We start from the raw sequence: 14,953 nt of genomic DNA, 5'->3' as shown, positions 1-14,953 counted from the left end.
CAGAGAGAGCTGGGTTTTGCACAATCAGGTAGTTGAAAGCCAGGAGGTATCATACTGAAAACATTTAATCTCTCTGTACAGGCATTTCCTACTGTGTCATGTAAGCACTGCTAAGAAGCCTCATGTGATATAAAACCTTGCAATAAAGAAAATGAGACTAACTATAAAACATTAGAAGGAGACTACTCAAAACCTATGAAACTTTATAACCAGTACACTGACAAAACCAATAACTAGTCTGATTTAAAATTTTTAAAAAATAGTAGCACAGTTAATCTCTATTGGTATCTGCACTAACCAGTGTCAATCAATCTTCTGCAACTTTAAACCATGAGGTTCATGCTTCATCTTTTGATATGAAGGTGCCTGAGGGCATTCAATTCTAATAAAGGTCATTTGCATAAAAAAAATTAAACATCAAATATAACCATTCTCATAGCTCCATCATTTTAATGACTTGGCACCTACTTCCTTCTCCACACAGCTCTACAAAGTAGAAAATACAGGGATCCTTGAAGGCAATACACCAATCACCGTATGCACAAGAAGGTATTTTTGAGGAATGTCAGCTTTGCTACTGTTTTCTCATATACCAGTAGGGTCTTCTCTTTAATCACAAGAAAGCTCGCATGAATCACTATAAAACATTAATGTGATGGGGGAAATCCCATATGAACCATTAAGATGTTCCATTATATTAATATCATCCCTCTATTTACCAACTGCGTATGGCTTAATTTTCATTTAAAAAAAAAAACTCACCTTGTTCTAGACCAGACTATATATTCCATGTTGAGACTTACGGCACTCTTCCCCTACTCAGCTCCAGAAATGCTTGAAGTCCAAGCAGGAGGTTGAAAGATTTCTCTCTGATAATACTGACTAGACCAAGGCGGGTAAAAAAATTCTCTTGGCCAGAGAGAGAAGGAAAAAAATCACAGGGCAAGAGGATATGCCAAACAAATGGGTAACAAGGTAAACAGCACCTGAGGCAGCCCTGGAAGCCAAAGACACTAATGCCCATCAGGGAGACGATCCCAACAACAAAACCTAGCAACCATGACAGACGGAGTAAGATGTAGTGGGGGATAAGATAAAGTAACTACTAAAAGCTCTTGGTTTGTGTGATTTCATCAAGAAGAGACCACAGTACACAGTAACAGTTTTCCTTCCCCCGCCTGAAACACAGGGAACAGAGTGGTTGCAAGGATCATATCCTTCTCTAACACAAAACGCAAATGGCACACATTCTGGGAAACGCATATGTGTGGTGAGAAACACGTACCCCACCTGAGGCCCACCTGGCAACCTAACTGCTCACCAACATAAGCTTACTATTTCATTATATCTACCCCATAACCAGAAAGGGAAGGGAAGTACATCTTATCAGAGCCAGACAAAATAGACCTCTCCAGACAGACAGCAAACATCATACTCAATAGTGAAAGACTGAAAGCTTCTCCTCTATGATCAGGATCAAGACAAAGTAGCTGCTTTCATAACTTCTATTCAACACAGTATTGGAAGTTCTAGTCAGACCAATTAGGCAAGAAGAAATTGGAAAGGAAGTACTAAAATTACCTCTGTTCACGGGTGGCATGATTTTATATGTAGGAAATGCTATAGTCCATACAAACACACACACACAACTGTTAGAATAAATGATTTCAGTAAAGTGACAGGACACAAAGTCAAGGCACAAAAATCCACTGCATTTCTATATACTAACAATGAACAATCTGAAAAGGAAATTAAGAACACAGGCATCAAAAAGAATAAAAAAAACTTCGGAATAAACTAAACCAGGGAGGCAAAAGACTTGAAAACTGACAACTAAAAAAAGTTGCTGAAAGAGATCAGGTACAAATAGGAACAAATCTCATATTCGTGGAACATTTAACATCATTAAATGTCAATAATGTCCGAAGTGATCTAGAGAGTCAATACAATCCCTACCAAAATCCCAACGTTTTTGCAGAAATGGAAAATTCTACCCTTAAACTTGTATGGAATTTCAAGGGACCCCAAATAACCAAAACAATCTTGAAAAACAAGAACAAAGTTGGAAGACTCAAATTTCATGATTTCAAAACTAAGTACACAAATAAAAAACACAATGAGATATCACTTCACACCTCTTAGGATGGCTACTGTTAAAAAAAAAATCATAAAATAACAAGTATAGATGAGGATATGTAGAAAGTGAAACCCTTGAGCACTGTTGGTGGAAATAATAATTGGTGCAATTACTACTGAAAAGAATACAGCAGTTCCTCAAAAAATTTTAAAAAGAATTACCATATGATTCAGTGATCCCACTTTTGGGTATATATATGAAAAAAGAATTGAAAGCAGAACCTCAAAGAGATATCTGTACACCTATGTTCACAGCAGCATTATTCACAATCAGCAAGAGACATAAGTAACCCAAATGTACACAGAAAAATAAATAAACAAAAAGTGGTGTATACATACAGAGGAAGGTTATTCAGCCTTAAAAAGGAAGGAAATCCCATCACATGCTACAAAATGAATGAACCTTGGGAACATCATGTTAAGTAAATAAGCCACAAAAAGTAAGTCACAAAAAGACAAAATACTGTATGATTCTACTTAAATGAGATATCTTGAGTAATCAAATCCACAGAAACAAAGTAGAATGGTGGTTGTCAGGGGGAGAGAGAAATGAGTTGTTTAATGGGTACAGAGTTTTAGTTTTCAAGATGAAAAAGTTCTGAAGATCTGTTGCATAACAATGTGAATATTCTTTTTAAAAAATATTTATTTATTTTGGCTGCGCTGGGTCTTAGTTGCAGCACGTGGGATCTTCATTGTGGCATGCATGCGGGATCTAGTTGCCTGACCAGGGATCGAACCCGCGCCCCCTGCATTGGGAGCACAGAGTCTTACCCACTAGACCACCAGGGAAGTCCCGACAATGTGAATATTCTTAACACTACTGAATTGTACACTTAAAAATGGTTAATATGAGATAAATGAGGTCCTACTGTACAGTACAGGGAACTGTATTCAGTATCTTGTAATAACCTATACTGAAAAAGAATATGAAAAAGAATACATATGTTTAACTGAATCACTCTATGTACACGAGGAACTAACACAACACTGTAAGTGAACTATACTTCAGTAATTTTTAAAAATGGTGAAGATGAGAAAATTTGTTGTGTTTTTTACAATTTTAAGAATGTTTAATTAATTTTTAAAAAAGGAGATAGAGTAGCCCACACTGCAGTTTAAAAGAAGCCACTGATCTTTACAAATCAAAGATCCATTAAAGTCCACAGTATAATATTTATAAACAAATAAAGGAAGAAGGGAGAAAGGCAAGTTCAAGAAATCTTTCCTCTTATTTCCTATAGAAGAGGAACTGTAATTCCAACTCTAAAGGGCCAACCACCTGGACTGAGAGAAGAGCAAGGTGGAGGAATTGTCACATAGATCGAAAGAATACCAAATACAGCCCAAGAGAAGATATCAAAGTGGAATTGGAAACATTAAGGCTGGGTAATACCTGGGTGCCAGAGATGCCATCCCCCAAAAGCAAGAAAAGGAAATTCAATAACTGAAAGAAATGTACCCAACTGACACAATGCGTGAGGTAGAAGGGTGGAAATAGGGTGAAAAATAAATGGTTCTTGTCATTTAAATTTAAAAAGAAGAAAATACTCATAAAAACTTCAAGATCAGAAATGAACAGTATGATAGTATGATGGCAAGCATAACCCCAAAAGGAAACATGAGAGGACAGGAGGCATAACCCAGGAGTCTACTGAGAAACCATCAGTAGTCATGACCTGGATTTTACCCCAAGTAAAGGGTAAGTATTCTCATATACAATCTCACAACTCATCAGATGAAAAAATTCATGACCGCTCACCAAGCCAAAGGTGCTGAACACAACCTCACATAACTTCTTATCAGCAAAGTCCCAAAAGAACAGGAATTACAAGAACCTGGGCCCTATCCAAAACCCTGGCCAGCACCAAGGTTAGCCACTGAGACCCACCTAGCTGGGTAAAATGGCTAAAATAAGTACAGACAGCTCCAGGGGACCAGTACTAGCCAGCACTCCTAGCCTGAGTTGTTCCTTGGGTATACAGAAATTACGAGACTAATGCTTGATTTTAAAACTTATTAATACACATTCACCAATCTTCTGACATCGGGCCTTTTCTTAGGGTTTCAGTCCACTGACTGGAGTTCTGCATCATATATTTCAAAAGAAACAAAAGCAGTGCATTGGCTATCATTTCCATTCTAGCATTCTATGACAGTAATTTAAACACTCAAGTTGCAAAGCAATCTACAGAACACTTTCTAGACTTTTTAAAAACTTCTCAATCTGTTTGAATAATACCTAGTTCAAGAGAACTTTTTTAAAACAACTCAGCATCAATTCTTTGCAATTCTTTTTTTTTTTTTTTTTAACCTAATAAGCAGGACATGGAAACACAGTCTTGGAAAGGACTAAGGAAAGTTCCCTAAAAGAAATAACAACTGAAAGACAGAAGTTAGTAAAAAGGGAAGCAAGAAGGACAGCAGGAAAGGAATAGGAAGGAGGGGGTGATGACAAAGAAGCCCACAGGAGATGGAATCCTAGTCAGAAGGATCATCATGTGCAAAAGAAGAAGAATTAAGAGAGAAAAACATAGTGTACTAGATAACTGCTAAATAAGAGAATGGGAAAATAAAATAAAGCTGTCAAAGCAGCTAATATATCTAAGGCTTGATTCACTAAATAATGTAAAAAGATGCTGTCAGAAAATTCTATCAACATTGATAAATCATGAATACTTTAAGACCTGTTGTCTTGAAAGTAAAATGTTAAATGATCTACTACTTGACCTAGAGTTACAAACACACTTAAGACTATTCAAAGGGCCAACTAAGTGAATGTAAGCCGATTAAAGAAAGGTACTATACTACATGATTATGAACTTGGATGAACTACTGCCAGACAAATTTCACCTTTTAATACCATAAGTATATTATTCTTTTGCATATATTAGAAATATTTTTGTACAAATATATAAATATATTTTGTATATTATTCTTTTGCATATATTAGAAATATTTTTGTCACAGAGTTTTAGTAAAAGCTTCAAAGAAAAAAAGATTACATAGAGTAACAATAATACAGATTCTGAGAGGCAGACTTCTGACTGAAAGAATAGAATAAAATCCTCAAAATGTTAAAATGGCCAATCTAGAATTTTACACCCAGGTAAACCTCAACCTAGAATTTGATACCCAGGGTAGACCTCAAGAGGAAGGGTGAAATAAAACTGGACAAATGGATATGCTTATCATTGATAAGCCAGAATAGAAAATCAAATTTTAAAAAGATTAAGAGATTCCTCAAAAGAAAAAAAAGAAAAAGGCAAAGAATCTAAGAGCAAGAAGCAAGAAAAATATGGTAAAGAAGGAAATACATACATGGGTAACCCTAAATAAGCAAACTGACAAAAAATTAATAAAATAAAATACTTATTACAGTTATTTCTCAACTTACAATAGAATTACATCCCGATAAACTCATTATAAGTTGAAATTAGCATAAATTCTGAAAATGCATTTATTACACCTAACCTACCAAACATCACAGTTTAGCCTAGCCTACCTTAAATACACTCAAAACACTTCTGTCAGCCTACAGCTGGATAAAATCATCTAACACGGGGCTTCCCTGGTGGCGCAGTGGTTGAGAGTCCGCCTGCCGATGCAGAGGACACGGGTTCGTGCCCCGGTCCGGGAAGATCCCACATGCCGTGGAGTGGCTGAGCCCGTGAGCCATGGCCGCTGAGTCTGCGCGTCCGGAGCCTGTGCTCCGCAGCGGGAGAGGCCACAGCAGTGAGAGGCCCACGTACCACCAAAAAAAAAAAAAAAAAAAAAAAAATCATCTAACACGAAGACTGTTTTATAGTAAAGTGTTGAATATCTCCTGCAATTTATTAAATACTGTACTTAAAGGGAAAAACAGAATGGACCTATGGGTACAGAATGGCTAAGTGCATCAGCTGTTTACCCTCATGACTGCAAAGTTGACTGAGAGCAAGGCTGACTGAGAGCTACAGCTTACTGCTGCTGTCCATCCTTAAACCAAGAGTATCATACCCATATCGCTACCCCAGGAAAAGACCAAAATTCAAAATTCAAAGTACAGTTTCCAGAGCATGTATATCACTTTCTCACCATCAGAAAGTTGAAAAGTTGTAAGCCAAACCATCATAAGTCAGGTGCTGTCTGTAGTCTGGGAGTCTTTAAAGTCAACTGAAACACTAGATAACAACACAGAAGATGGCAGAAACAAAGACTGGTATTCTTAAAGTGTTCTAAATTGATACGTTTGAGCATATAAAAAGTTCAATTACAGATAAAAACAACAAAAAAGCAAACTTCAAAGAAACTACAAGCCAGGAAAAGTCTTTACGAAAGAGTAATCTCTGAGTTCGAAAAACTGAAGAAAAAAGGGATTAAAAAAAGAAAAAAATGGGGGCTTCCCTGGTGGCGCAGTGGTTGAGAATCCGCCTGCCGATGCAGGAGACACGGGTTCGTGCCCTGGTCTGGGAAGATCCCACATGCCGCGGAGCAACTAAGCCCGTGAGCCATGGCCGCTAGGCCTGTGCGTCCGGAGCCTGTGCTCCGCAACGGGAGAGGCCACAACAGTGAGAGGCCCGCATACCACAAAAAAAAAAAAAAAAAAAAAAAAAAAAAAAAAAAATGATACACATGGGGTTCAAACATACCACTGAAACACTATATTTTTCCTACCAGGTTTGCAAAAAGTTTAAATAATACCCAGTGTTGATAAACTCAAGAGAAAACAAGTGCTTTCATACATCAGTAAAAACAATTTGACAATATTTATCTAAATCAAAAATGCACTGTGCTTCCCTGGTGGCACAGTGGTTAAGAATCTGCCTGCCAATGCAGGGGACATGGGTTCGAGCCCTGGTCCGGTAAGATCCAACATACCGTGGAGCAACTAAGCCCATGTGCCACAACTACTGAGCCTGCGTTCTAGAGCCCATGAGCCACAATTACTGAGCCTGTGTGCCACAACCACTGAAGCCCACGCACCTAGAGCCCGTGCCCCACAACAAGAAAAGCCACCGCAATGAGAAGCTCACGCACAGCAATGAAGAGAAGCCCCCGCTTTGCCGCAACCAGAAAAAGCCTGTGTGCAGCAATGAAGACTCAACATAGCCAAAAACAAACAAACAAATAAATAAATAAATAAAAGAATGCACTGATACTCTGAATATTATTTTTAGCATCATTTTCTATACATTTTTTCTCATCCAAAATAACACTCATTGATATTCAACTTAGCATTGTTTTTAATACCAGAAGACTGGAAATAACCTAAGTGCCTATCAATAGAAGACAAGTTAAATTCATTCTGACAATGGAAAACTATGCATCAGAAAAAAAAAGTGGAGGGAAATGCTCTTTATAAACTGATATGAAATAACCCCCCAAAAGTTAGGTGAATAAAGGCAAAAACATTATTTTTAATTACATAATTTTATAATGATCCTCAAAAAAAGGACCAATTACCAATCAAATGTTAAACTTTTAAAGAACTCACTGTTTGAAAACTGGTAAATAAAAGGGGAAAATAAGACATTTATCCGGCCTTCCTGTACTAATGGTAATTCAAAGTAACTAAATGGGTAATAAAAGGAAGTTTCTCCTTACAGCAACAGACCAGCTGATGAAGAAAAATGATAGGATTAGAATATCACCATTTTGTAACTACAAATGAAATAAGAGATCTAGGCAATGGTTGCTGGCATTACAAAAAAAGCAACAACGTGACATTTTTTGCCCTCTGATGGAAGAATACAACACATTCTATAAAAGTCTTGCCAAGAAATCTAATCGAAATCTGATCAAGCCTCTAAATCTAATAATCAAATTACAGAAATAGAGGAGACAGAAAAACATGTTCAATAATTCCACAAGGATACAATTAGCAACATCCAAAACAAAAAACCTTTATGGGCTAAATGATCCATGGAATCAGTAGTTTCTTCAACAGATAAATAGCAAGAACAAAAAAGGATAAGAATTATGTATTTAAAAATAAAAAACACATGTCAGTGACTATAAACAGCAGGGCATCCAGAATCTACAGAATTAGTCCAGGCAGATAACCAACCAAGCAAAACACAAAAGAACAAAAACAAAAAAAAAAATAAACAAAACAATTATTCAAGCAGCCTCAAACTAGAAACAAACCACCTGTCAAAAGAGTGGACTGACTAAAAAAAAATTATAGTTTTCTATTCAACTATAAAAAGCAACAGACTTCTAATACGCTAATAAGCAACACAGATAACTTATAGTGATACACTAAATAAAAAAAATGTCAGATACACATAGTACATAACGTTTATTTACATTTTAATAAAGTTATACAAAAAAACAAATCTAGGGCTTCCCTGGTGGCACAGTGGTTGAGAGTCTGCCTGCTGATGCAGGGGACGCGGGTTCATGCCCCGGTCCGGTAAGATCCCACACGCCGGAGCGGCTGGGCCCGTGAGCCATGGCCGCTGAGCCTGCGCGTCTGGAGCCTGCGCTCCGCAGTGGGAGAGGTCACAACAGCGAGCGGCCCGCGTACCGCAAAAAAAAAAAAAAAAATCTAAGCTTTGGTCGTATAAAGTACATCAGCAGAGAGTGATGTCATCAAAATAGCAAAATATAAGTTTTCTACCATCTTCCTCCCAAAGAACACTGATGTTGACAATCACCATGGACAACAGTGCCTTTGTGGAAGTCTGGGAGTACGACAGAGAATTCCTGACACAAAAAATAAAATAAAATAAAATCCAAGACTGGACACACTGAAGAGAGTAAGAGGAACAGTTTCACTTTACCTGTGACACCCTTCTCCCAAGGCAGCACAGCACAGTGCCAAGAAAGATCTTGTCTGAGAATGCCCCCAACCCCACGTAAGAACCCCCAACTCTCCAGGTACCTCACTCACACACACTCCCACCCTGTGTCTGGCTCCTTGTCTGCACCCCTAAGGGCAGCAAAAGCAAGCCTTCACAGACAATTAACAGCATGTGCAAAAAGCTGTCCAGACCCTGCAGAAGTGGGAGAAAGTACACAAACTTGAGAATTCAGCACTGCTGTGGGAAAAGCACATGAGAGACTGCCAGCACTCAACCTGGCTTTGTATGATCAGGAGACAGCAAGAATCTTAGAATTACCCTCCAAAAGAGAACAAGAAATGAGGAACAGACATATCTGTTAAAAAAATCTCTGATATGGACTTCCCTGGTGGCCCAGTGGTTAAGAATCCACCTGTCAATGCAGGGGACACGGGTTCAGGCCCTGGTCTGGGAGGATCCCACATGCTGTGGAGCAACTAAGCCTGTGTGCCACAACTACTGAGCCTGTACTCTAACGCCCATGAGCCACAACTAATGAGCCCACATGCCATAACTACTGAAGCCTATGCACCTAGAGCCCGTGCTCCCCAACAAGAAAAGCCACCACAATGAGAAGCCCACACACTGCAATGAAGAGTAGTCCCTGCTCGCTGTAATTAGAGAAAGCCCAAGCACAGCAACGAAGACTCAACACAATCAATCAATCAATCAATCAATAAAGGTCTGATTAAGACTCAGAATCCATTCATTCGTTCATTTATTTATTTATGGCTGCACTGGGTCTTCGTTGCTGCGCTTGGGCTTTCTTTAGTTGCGTCGAGTGGGGGCTACTCTTCATTGCAGTGCGCGGGCTTCTCATTGTGGCGACTTCTCTTGTTGTGGGACATGGGCTCTAGGCACACAGGCTTCAGTAGTTGCGGCACGTGGGCTCTAGAGCGCAGGCTCAGTAGTTGCGGCGCGTGGGCTTAGTTACTCCACAGCATGTGGGATCTTTCCAGACCAGGGCCCAAACCTGTGTGTCCCCTGCACTGGCAGGTGGATTTTTTTTTTTTTTTTTTTTTTTTGCAGTATGTGGGCCTCTCACTGTTGTGGCCTCTCCCATTGTGGAGCACAGGCTCCGGATGCGCATGCTCAGCGGCCATGGTTCACAGGCCCAGCCGCTCCGCAGCATGTGGGATATCTTCCCGGACCGGGGCACGAGCCCATGTTGCCTGCATTGGCAGGTGGACTCTCAACCACTGCACCACGAGGAAAGCCCGACAGGTGGATTCTTAACCACTGTGCCACCAGGAGAGCCCTAGGCTCAGAAATCTTAACAGGGCTGTCAGAAGATATGCCTCTCCCAAAGCCAGTCAGTAAAAACTGGAGGAGATGACTGCTTCTCCACATGCAAAAACAGCAATTCAAGACATCATGGAACATGAAAAATCAAGGTGACATTAAACCACCAAGGGAACACAATAATCTTCAAGTAACCAATACCAAGAAAACGGAGATCTGCAATTTACCCAATAAATAATTCAAAGAAGTTGTTTTAAGGTAGACCAGTGAGCTACAAGAAAATACAAAAAAAACAATTCAATGAAATCAGAAAAATACACAAATAAAATGAGAAGTTAAAAAAGGGGAAATTATAAAACAGAACCAAGCAGAAATTCCAGAACTAAAAAATACAATGAATGAGGGGACTTCCCTGGTGGCACAGTAGATAAGAATCCACCTGCCAATGCAGGGGACACAGGTTCAATCCCTGGCCTAGGAAGATCCCACATGCCACAGAGCAACTAAGCCCGTGTGCCACAACTACTGAGCCTGTGCTCTAGAGCCCGTGAGCCACAACTACTGAAACCTGCATGCCTAGAGCCCGTGCTCCGCAACAAGAGAAGCCACCACAATGAGAAGCCTGCACACCGCAATGAACAGTAGCCCCCATTCGTCGCAACTAGAGAAAGCCTGTGCGCAGCAACGAAGACCCAATGCAGACAAAGATAAATAAATTATTTAATTATTTTTAAAAAAGGAATGTGGCTAAAAAAAAATAGTACAATGAATGAAATAAAAATGTGACAAGAAGCATCAACAACAGACTTGATCAAGAAGAAGAAAGAATCTATGAAGTGGAAGACAAGTCAACCGAAATTATCCAATCAGAGGAGAACAAAGAAAAAAGAATGAGAAAAAGTGAAGGAAGCCCACAGAAACTGGGATACAATTAAGAGGAACAATATATGCATTACTAGAGTCCCAGAAGGAAAAAAGAGGGGAAAAGGAATGGCAATTTATTTAAAGAAATAATAACTGAGAACTTCCCAAATCTGTAAAGATATCTGGACATCCAAGTTCATAAAGCTCATAGTTTCCCAAAAATTGCAACTCAAAAAGATATTCTCCAATACATACTACAATCAAACTACATGAAAGAGAAAAAACTTTTCCTCACACAGGAACCCCCATAAAGCTATCAGTAGATTTCTCAGCAGAAATCTTACAAGTCCAGTAAGAATGGGATGATATATTCAAAGTGCTGAAAGAAAAAAACTGCCAACCAAGAATACCCAGAAAAGTTGTCCTTCGGAAATGAAGGCTTTTACTGTAATAAAGTGGTATGTCAATCACTTAACCCTAGCATAAAGGTTAAATGGCAAAACTACTAAAAATAACTATAGCTAAAATAATTTGTTAATGGATACACAATATAAAAAGATGTAAATTGTGACATCCAAAACAAAAAATTGGGAGCAAGACTAAAAGAGTAGAGTTTTTCTACGCAAAGTTGTTAAAAGCTTAAAGTGCACTACTGTATCTGTAAAATGTTTTACTTAAGTCTCATGGTAACCACAAAGCAAAAACCTACAGTAGATATTCAAAAGACGGAAAAAGAAACCAAAGCATACCACTAAGGAAACCATCAGTTCACAAAGGAAGACAGTGAGAGGAAGAAAGGAAAAACAAAATGATAAAACAGCAAGAAAACAATAAAATAGCAGCAGTCAGTTTTTACCTATCAACAGTCACTTTAAATATAAATAAATTCTCCAGTCAAAGGCACTGTCCAGGGGAAAGGGGCAGGGGGCTGTGATGAATTGGGAGATTGGGATAGACATATATACAGTAATATGTATAAAAGGATAACTAATAAGAACCTACTATATAAAAAATAAAATTCAAAACAAGAAAAAAAGACACTGTCTGGCTACACAGATTAAAAAAAAAAAAAGGGACTTCCCTGGTGGTGCAGTGGTTAAGAATCTGCCTGCCGATGCAGGGGACACAGGTTCGATCCCTGGTCCAGGAAGATCCCACATGCCGTGGTATAACTAAGCCCATGCACCACAACTACTGAGTCTGTGTTCTAGAGCCTGCAAGCCACGACTACAGAGCCTGCATGCCACAACTATTGAAGCACATGTGCCCTAGAGCCCATGCTGTGCAACGAGAAACCACCACAATGAAAAGCACATGCACCGCAAAGAATACCTCCTGCTCGCCACAACTAGAGAAATCCCACATACACGAATGAACACCCAATGGAGCCAAAAGTAAAATAAATAAATTTTTTAAAAAAACAAGATCCAACTACATGTGGCATGAAAGGGACTCACTACAACTTTAAGGACACACACAGATTCAAAGTGAAGGGATGGAAAAATATACTCCATGCAAATGGAAACAAAAAGAAAGAAGGGGGCCTCCCTGGTGGCGCAGTGGTTGAGAGTCCGCCTGCCAATGCAGGGGATACGGGTTCGTGACCCGGTCCGGGAAGATCCCACATGCCGCGGAGCAGCTGGGCCCGTGAGCCATGGCCACTGAGCCTGCGCGTCCAGAGCCTGTGCTCTGCTACAGGAGAGGCCACAACAGTGAGAGGCCCACGTACCACAAAAAAAAAAAAAAAAAAAAAAGAAAAGAAAAAGAAAGAAGGAATAGCTGTATTTATACCACACAAACTATACTTTAAGCCTAATGCTGTAACAGAAGACAAAGAAGGTCATTTTATGATGATGAAGAGGTGAATTTATCAAGAGAATACAAAAACAGCAAATATATATGCACCCATCAGAGTATCTAAATATATTAAGCACATACTAACAGACCCAAAGAGAGAAATAATACAAAAATAGTAAGAAACTTCAATATCCCACTTTCAGCAATGGATAGATCAGACAGAAGATCAACAAGGAAACAAGGAACTTGAACTATACTTTACAACAAATGAGCCTAACAGACATACATAGAACATTCCATCCAAAAGCAGAACACACATTCTCCTCAAGCACCTATGGAACATTCTCCAGGTCATATGTTAGGTCAAAAAAGAACTCTTAGCAAATTTAAGAAGATAGAAATCATACCAATTATCTTTTCAAGCCACAGTGGTATAAAATAGAGATGAGAAACAGGAGGAACGCTGGAAAATTCACAAATAAATGGATATTAAACAACATACGGGGACTTCCCTGGTGGTCCAGTGGCTAATACTCTGCGTTTCCAATGCAGGGGGCCCAGGTTTGATCCTTGGTCAGGGAACTAGATTCCACATGCCACAACTAAGAGTTCGCATGCCTCAACTAAAGATCCCGCATGCCACAACTAAAAAGATCCCACATGCCACACTAAAAGATCCTGCGTGCTGTGACCAACATTTGGCACAGCCAAATAAATATTTTTTTAAAATAAAATATACAACGTATGTATGAACAACCAATGAGTCAAAGTAGTCAAAAGGGAAATCAAAAAATATCTTGAGACAAAAGTGGAAATGCAACATACCAAAACTTAGGGAATGCAGCAAACGTAGTTCTAAGAAGGAAACTTAGAGATAAATGTTATGTTAGGGGGGGGAAACACCCTCAAATAAACTACCTAACTTTACACCTCAAGAAACTAGAAAAAGAACAAACAAAGCCCAGAAAAAGATCTAACTAAGCCCAAAGTTAGCTAAAGGAAGCAAATAACAAACATCAGAACAGAAATAAAGGAAATAGAAACTTGAAAAACAATAGGAAAAAAATCCATGAAAACTAAAAGCTGGTTCTTTGAGAAGATTAAAAAAAAAAAAAGGACAAATCCTTAGCTAGACTAAGAAAAGAAGAGAAAGCACTCAAAATCAGAAATGAAAGAGGAAACAACTGAGGTATTACAACTGATGGATCTCAAGAGACTACTATAAACAATTATAAGCCAACAAATTAGACAACCTAGAAAAATGGATAAATATCTAGAAACATACAACCTACAAAGACTGAATCATGAAGAAATAGAAAATGTGAACAGACCACTAATGAGTAAGGGAACTGAATTAGTCATCAAAACCTCCCAACAAAAGAAAGCCAAGGACCAGATGGTTTCACAGGTGAATTCTACCACACATTTAAAGAATAATTAACACCAATCCTTTTCAAACCCTTAAAAAAAACTGAGGAGGAAGGAACACTCCCAAACTCATTTTACAGTGAAAGCCAGCACTACCGTGATACCAAAGCCCAAGGAGGATAACAAGAAAAGAAACTTACAGGTCAATATTCCTGATGAACATACATGTAAAAATTCTTCAACAAAATACTAGCAAACCAAATTCAACAGCACATTAAAAGGATTATACACCATCATCAAGTGGGATTCATACCTGAGATGAGTATCATGTTTGTAGATGACATGATCTCATATATTAAAAAAAATCCTAAAGACTCCACCAAAAACAAACAAAAAAACTAAATAAACAAATCCAGTAAAGTTGCAGAATACAATATCAACATAATCAGTTACATTTCAATACACTAACAATGAACTATCTGAAAAAGAAAGAAAACAATCCCATTTACAATAGCATCAAAATAATAAATACTTAGAAGTAAACTTAAGCAAGAAGGTGAAAACTATAAGAAAATGATGAAGGAAGTTAAAGAAGACACAAATAAATGGAAAGATATCCTATGTTCACAAAGCAGAAGAATTAATATTGTTAAAATGCCCATACTACCCAAAACCATTTAAAAGTTCAATGACATCCCTCAAACTTTCAATGGCATTTT

The 14,953-nt window shown here is 38.5% G+C and overlaps 1 protein-coding gene across 5 annotated transcripts in view; it reads right to left on the bottom strand.

The window, feature by feature from the left end:
- USP34 (ubiquitin specific peptidase 34) overlaps positions 1-14,953 on the bottom strand; it is a 238,339-nt gene that overhangs the window by 197,106 nt on the left and 26,280 nt on the right. The gene's annotated exons all lie outside the window — the stretch shown is intronic.

This window comes from Kogia breviceps, chromosome 11 (assembly GCF_026419965.1).
Source record: "Kogia breviceps isolate mKogBre1 chromosome 11, mKogBre1 haplotype 1, whole genome shotgun sequence".
Taxonomy (NCBI): Eukaryota; Metazoa; Chordata; class Mammalia; order Artiodactyla; family Physeteridae; genus Kogia; species Kogia breviceps.
This window is presented reverse-complemented; position numbering and strand designations above follow the sequence as displayed.